The sequence below is a fragment of the Furipterus horrens genome, unplaced genomic scaffold (assembly GCF_987537825.1).
Source record: "Furipterus horrens unplaced genomic scaffold, mFurHor1.1.pri manual_scaffold_11, whole genome shotgun sequence".
In the NCBI taxonomy this organism is placed as follows: Eukaryota; Metazoa; Chordata; class Mammalia; order Chiroptera; family Furipteridae; genus Furipterus; species Furipterus horrens.
Window position 1 is genome coordinate 56,930,618 of NW_028327181.1, and position 6,751 is coordinate 56,937,368.

The window sequence follows — 6,751 nt, forward strand, 5'->3', positions numbered from 1 at the left end:
GTTGCTCTTTGCTTCAGAGACCCAGAACAAGGGTACCGTGACCGGTCCACCAGGCAGCTGCCCATGCCACCAGGCTGAAACCACCACGGGCTGGCACGCCAAGGGTGTTTGCTAGGAAGGGAACTGAAATAACTCTCACTCTAAAAAAGAAATGCACCCAATAGGTGTTCTATTTATATGAAAATCAGCTCTGTTTTTAGGTATCTGCCTTCCTGCCTCACCTTCCCCAGGTGGGCCCAGCCACCCCCCCATGGGTCCCCTCCACACCCCACCCAGTAATCATGGCCTCACCTGTTTGCTCTCTGGGGTTTCCCTGGATTGCAGGGTATGAGCTACCAGACGCCCCAAGGCCTGACTCATGCCTGGCCCCAGACTCCCCACCTCCCTGCCAGACCTACCGTTCTAATCCCAAAGAGCAGGCCCTGCCGGGGCCCATGAGCCCAGGTGGGGGAGAGCAGGGAGCCAGTGTGTGACTGGGCAGGTGACCCCTTAGCTGAGCCAGAGCAGGGTGGGTTCACACTGGGTGCACAGGAGCCAGACCCTGCTTCGCTCGGGTCTCTGAAAACCAGCAGTACCCCACTTCCTATTTCAGACCAACGTTGGGGTCCCCTTGACACAGTGAAGAGAGCGGGGCTTTGAAGTCAGGCTTGCTGTTCTGGTCCTGGCTGCACCAAGGCTGCCAGCATTTAGACAGGTCACCTGCCTCTGACCTCTCTCAGCCTCAGAGACTCCCTGGCTAAACAGGGACACACATCTGCTGTGCTGTCTGCTGAGGGTCACCCTGAGGCAGGGAAGGCACAGGGCCAGCCGCTCTTGTGCAGGGACTGTATGTGAAATCCCGCGTGTAAGGAATTCACAGCACAGAGCAGCAGCTTCATGTGTCCTGTGTGCTTATCAAGTGTCAGGCACCAGGCAGCCCAGCCCTGGTCCATAAGCCCCTCCTCCGGTCTCAAGGCTCACCCTCACCAACTTCATCCGCTCCTGTGTCCCAGAGACCCCTGGGGCCTGGAGGAGCACGCGGCTCTCTGGCAAGGCCAATTGAGGCAGGGGTACCAGGGGATTCCCCCGTATCTGCCAGCTCCCTCCAGCCTGAAACCTGGCTCTGGGAAGAGACCAGGATAGCCCGAGAGGGGGGCTGGGCCCCAGCGTCCTGGGAAGCTTCTGAGCCTCCCTCCCAGCTCGGCACTCAGGCAGGCACCCCACGAGCCACAGCTGCGGTTTCCAGAGAGCCAGGCCTCCCACCACAGGGACAGTAAACTGAGAAGCGCTGTAACTATAAATGTGAAGTGGTGAACCACGGGACACTGCCGCAGCCCCGCGGGGGCCTGCCTCCCAGCCTCCCTGCAAGCTGCAGGGCCCTGGCCAAGCCTCCCAAACAGCCCAGGCCTGCCTGCTGGGTCTCCCCACTCTGGGCTCTGAGCAGGACCGCTGGGGGCCCCCGATGGAGGTCCCAGGCGGAGTGTGAGGCAGGACACCACACAGCACTTTTCCACACCAGTAGTTGGGGCCTCTGGTCTCCCTTCATGGGCATATCTTGTTGTATGTTATCCAAGAGGAGGGGGCCCCATAATCTTTTTGGAGCTTAGTGCTTCTAAGGGTCTTATTCCTGCCCTGGGTGGCACTAAATCACAGCTTCAGAGCCTTCAGGAGGCTGCCTCGGGCACCATCAGGGTGATCTCGGGATGGACCTGGGGCTCACCTGGTTCTGACAGGCATCCATTCGCATAGGCATTGCCGAAAAGGAGACCCTGGGGAGAGGCACCCTCAGCTGACTGAATAAGAGCAGCCCCCATCCGCTCGCAGCTCTCAGAGCCTCAGAGGCATCATTGTGCCCATTTCTCAGGCAAAGACCTGTGCCCAGGTCTCCCCACCCCTCCCCCAGCGCAGGCCTGGGCGGGAGTGCAGTGTAGGGCCGGGACCAGGAGGCCATCGGCAGGGCTCTGGGGGGGACGCAGAAGCAGGGAAGGAAGCCCCCTCGTTCCCTGTCCTCTCAGAGCCAACCAAAGAGAGGTCTCGATTCCAACACCCTTCTCCGCTGAACAGACTGTTCCCTGACACAGGTCCCTCCCATGTGACGAGGGCACTGGCTTGTGTCACCTGCCCTTGGTCTCTGCAGAGGCCCCGCGCAGTCCTGAGCAATGCCGCATCAATCTCTCTGGGTCAGAGCCCCTCAGGGAGAAGGATGGGACTGGACGCCCAGGAAGCATGTCAGCCAAGGCAGAGGCCCTCCTAGGAGATTTCGAGGAAGAGCTCCGGGCGGTTGATGGGGAGCAAGGGGTCACCAGACAACCCTGCAGGCCCCAGGGTCCCCCTGCCAGGCAAGTCACTGGGGCCTGGCCCCTGCTGGCAGCCCACTCCCCACCCACATGAGTAAGGCAGTTCCACTTCCCAAGTCCACTGACAGGAAAGACGAAAAACATGCTGGGCAAACGTTCCCTACAAACACATGTAGAATTTCTTATTTGTAAGAAACTTTTAAGGCTGTACCGGAGGACATAAAAGAAAGCTTTACTATGTGGAAAAACACCAGTTTATTGGGTAGGATGTTCAGTATTGTCATCTCGCACCTAAGCCAATCCATGAATCTATTCCGATTCAGTCATTCATTCAGTATTTATTGAGCACTTACTATGTACCAGGTGTGTTCTAGGCTCAGGGGATGCAGGAGAGAACAAAACAGGTAAAAGTCCCTGCCAAAGAAATTAAAGACCTGAAGGAGCAAATCATACAGCGTGTTAGAAGGTGAAAGGTGCAGTGCAGACAAGTCAGGAGCAGTAGAGAGTGCGGGACAGGTGGGAGAATGAGTGTAAACCAGGCTGCGAAGTAACCTTTGAGCAGAGGTTCAAAGGAGGTGAGGGAGCAGTAGTATTCCTTGCATGCCCTGGGACAGCGACGTCCAACTGTTTTCATCTCAGGGCACACGCATAAACTAATCACTAAAATTCTGCATCACGCCAAAAAATTTATTTTTTGCCGATCTGATTAAAAAATAGGTACAATGTTGTGTTGGCTGGTGTCATTTTTTTACTTGACAATCTAAGGGAAAAGCGGTCCGTGCCTCTGACCTAATAGTCAGGCGTTGCATGTTTTAAAAATTCTTTCGACAAACTGGTCAAACATCGCTGCCCTAGGAACATTAAGGAGGACAGTGCAGCTAGATCAGAGAGAGTCAGCCTCAGACATTTGGCAATGCCTGCAGACGTTTTTCATTGTCACAACGAGGGGTGGGAGGGGGCACGGTTGCTACTGGTATCTGGTGAATAGAAACCAAGATGCTGCTGAATATCCCACAGTGCACAGAACTGTTCCCTGCACAAAAGAATTATTTGGTCCAAATGCCAGTACCACTGAGGTCAAGAAACTCTGGAAAGTAAAGGAAACAGTAGGAGGAGAAAGAGCCAGAGGGGTTAATGCCAAGCAGGTTTCTTTTGGAACTAGAGAAGCTGATTCAGAAATTCTTATGGAAAAATATGTAAGAATATCTAGAGGGAATAAATTAAAAAGAATAAACAGTAAGCAGCTTCTACAGATATTAACATGCATGATAAAGTCCTAATTAGACAAATTACTGATTTCATTAATATATAAAGAGTTCTTACAAATGAATAAGAAAAATTTTTAAAAACTCTCAAAAATGAGAAGAAAAACAGGGAGTTTACAAAAAAGATACACAAATGGTTTATAAATATGTGAAAAATGTTTGTTACTTGCAATTTAGAGTCATAAAAATGAAAATCATGAGATAGCATTTTTCAACAAGCAGATTAGCAAAGATTAATTACTCAGAGTTGCTAAGGGTGTGTGAGAGTAAGGTCTCACACACAATTCTTGAGAATGTATATTGGCACTACCTCTTTGGAAAGCAACTTGGTCATATCTGTCCCATATTTGGATACACATATTCCTTGAGCCAGCACTTCATTCTAGGAAAGTATTCTCCTCACACAGGTACACACAAATGCAAGTACGGACATGTTTATTACAATATTAGCAAAAGACTGAAAATGACCCAAATGCCCATCCATAGGGAACTTATTATATGGTATGTACTTACTGTACAAGGGAATGCTATGCAGCTCTTAAAAAGACTGAGGCTTACTCATAGGCATGCGTCCAAGAGAAATGAAAATATGTATCCACAAAGAGACTTGTTCAGAGACTTTAATAACAGCTTTATTCATAATAGCCCCAAACTGGAACAACCCAAGCATCCATCAAAGGAGCATAAACAGACTGTGGCGTAGTCATACAATGGAACACTCCTTAGCAACAGTAACAAGAGTGACAAGTGGGCACACATAACAACGGGGTGAATTTCAAAAGCATTTTGCTAAACAAATAAGTCAGACACAAAAAAGTATGTACTGCAGGATTCCTTTTATATGAAGTTTAATAGGGAAAACAAACCCATGGTAACAAATCAGAACGACCTTGGCCCTGGGAAGGTGCAGATTACTGGAAGGGGCCGGAGAACTTTCCGGGGGAAAGGAGATGGAAATGGGGTGCTGTAGACATGACGTGTCTACATCATTGAACCAAACACTTAAGACCTGTGCTAGTCACTGAATTTAATTTTGCATCAATTAAAAAAAAAAAGGATTTAATTAAAAAAAAACAAAAAACACCCTAGTCAAACTCAATATGCCCTGAAATAGAATGATCTCCAAATAAATTTAGGAGGGTTGGAGGCAGGGAATGGAGTCGGGGTGGCAACAAGGACAGAAACGTGCGTCGTGTGCTCCCATATGTAATAACGAGGACCTGTATCTATTGCATAAGCTCATATACATGTCATGTCTCCAGGAGAACATGTGAGGAACTGCTGGCACTGCCTGTCTTCCTGGAGGCGGAGTGGCTCTGAAGTGAGCAGGACATGTCTCAACACTTTTTGTAATGTCATATTTTTTTTAAATATAAAAATTAGTTTGAATTTCTCGATTGGGTAACAGGGTGTTCTGAGATTGAATTTTAGTATTTCTCTACCCTTGGTGGCTGGAATCAAGGACATCAATGTCGCTCTAGAACCAGCAGCTGGGGGCAGCTCTGTCTCTGAGGCTGGGGCGGGCGTGTGGACAAGCAGATCCATGAGGTGCCTGGAAGACAGTCTTTGGGCGGGAAAGTGGGAACATGAGCCCTGGCTCAAGGCACCAGGGGAAATAAACAGAATCTCTGATGGCAAGGATTTCAGCCTGAAGTGATAAGCTTTCTGTTAAGGAATGTAAAAACTCATCCCATGAAAGATGCATCTTGATGCTTTTTTTTTTTTTTTTTAACTTGAAAAGAAACTTCTTTGGTGGGTTGGGAGACACCTTGTAAGAGGCTGTGGGACTCAGGGGAGAGAGTCCTGGAGGAAAGAGTTCTGAGCTAAGAATAGGCTGCAAGGTAGAGTTTTTAATCAATCAGCATTTGGTCTCTTTTCCACGAATAACAACATGCCACTGAGGGCCTGACCTAAGAATGTCCGTATTGATTTTGAGAACTGGACTCTGTGCTACTGACGTGATTCCCTCTTTGGAGTCCAGAGCAAAAACCTCACTGCCCCACTATTTTTGTTAGTGTTCGAGAGGTGACAGGGAGGAGAGAGAACATCACGTGTCCCAGGAGAGGCCCTGCTCACTGGTCCTGCCAGGGGAGGAGGCCCAGGTCTTTCGCAAAGGAAGTTCTCAGTTCGGAGGGACAGGAAAGGATCCCAACTGTGCTATCAGAGGGTACGGAACCCTGGGCCCTGACCTTTAGGGTGCACAGGACCCTTGTAGACTCCTGGCAAAGCAGTTGAGAGCAGTCCATGTGTCTGATCCAGATGCCTTAGAGAGAACTGAATGGTCTCGGATAGAAACTCTTTACCAAACATAAGAGGCAAAATATGGATGGGGAAAAGGTCTGGAAGGGCTTTCAGCACATGGCTAAGACCCAGAGGGGCACAGGGAGTGAGCGGCTGCATGACAGACTCCAAGCTGAGACAGCGTGGGGACCAGGGGCAGGACTGCACTTGGCCCCAGCAGATGAAGGATCATATGGACTCCGGGGTGACAGGCCCTTACAGATCCTCTAGTCCAGCCCCTCCATGAGGGAAACTGAGGCCCAGGGAGTGGACTGACTCATGTCAGGCGTCAGGACCAAGCTCCATCATGACTCATACTCTAGCCTTCCTGTCCAGTGGGTCTCCTGGCGTCCTGGTCTTTGGGAACCATAAGCAGAGCTGAAGCCCTGACCAGACAAAGAATTACTCTCTTCCTACCTAGAAATAGATTTCTACTGACTTCCATGGAAAGGCAGCCACTCAAGTAGGCTGGAGGGAGGGCAGCCGTCTGAAAGGGTCATAACACCAGATCCTGCTCATCACCTACCCAATAGCTCCCCCCACCTTTTTCCTGCCAGAACCCAGATTTCGTAGTAGGTGGCAACTTCTTCATTTCAGGAAACATAGGCCAGTTACCCAAGCCCAAGAGATGGGTCCTAATTGGTCCCATGGTATTCCAGTATAATTCTTATTACCCGTTGTCAATGATTGGCCTAAGGATGGGCATATGACCTCGCTCTGGCCAGTACAACAGAAAGGGAAGTCGGTGGGGGCTTCTGAGAGTGTTTTGGCTTTCCTAGAGAAGAGGAAAGATGAAGAAGACACTGTCAGGCCCCCGCCCTATCTATACCTCTTTCTTCCTGCCTTCAATACCGGTGTGTTGTAGCATGAGCGTCAAGCATTAGAGTAAAGAAAGGCAAGATACCCTTAGGATGGCAGAGTGGATGGTGG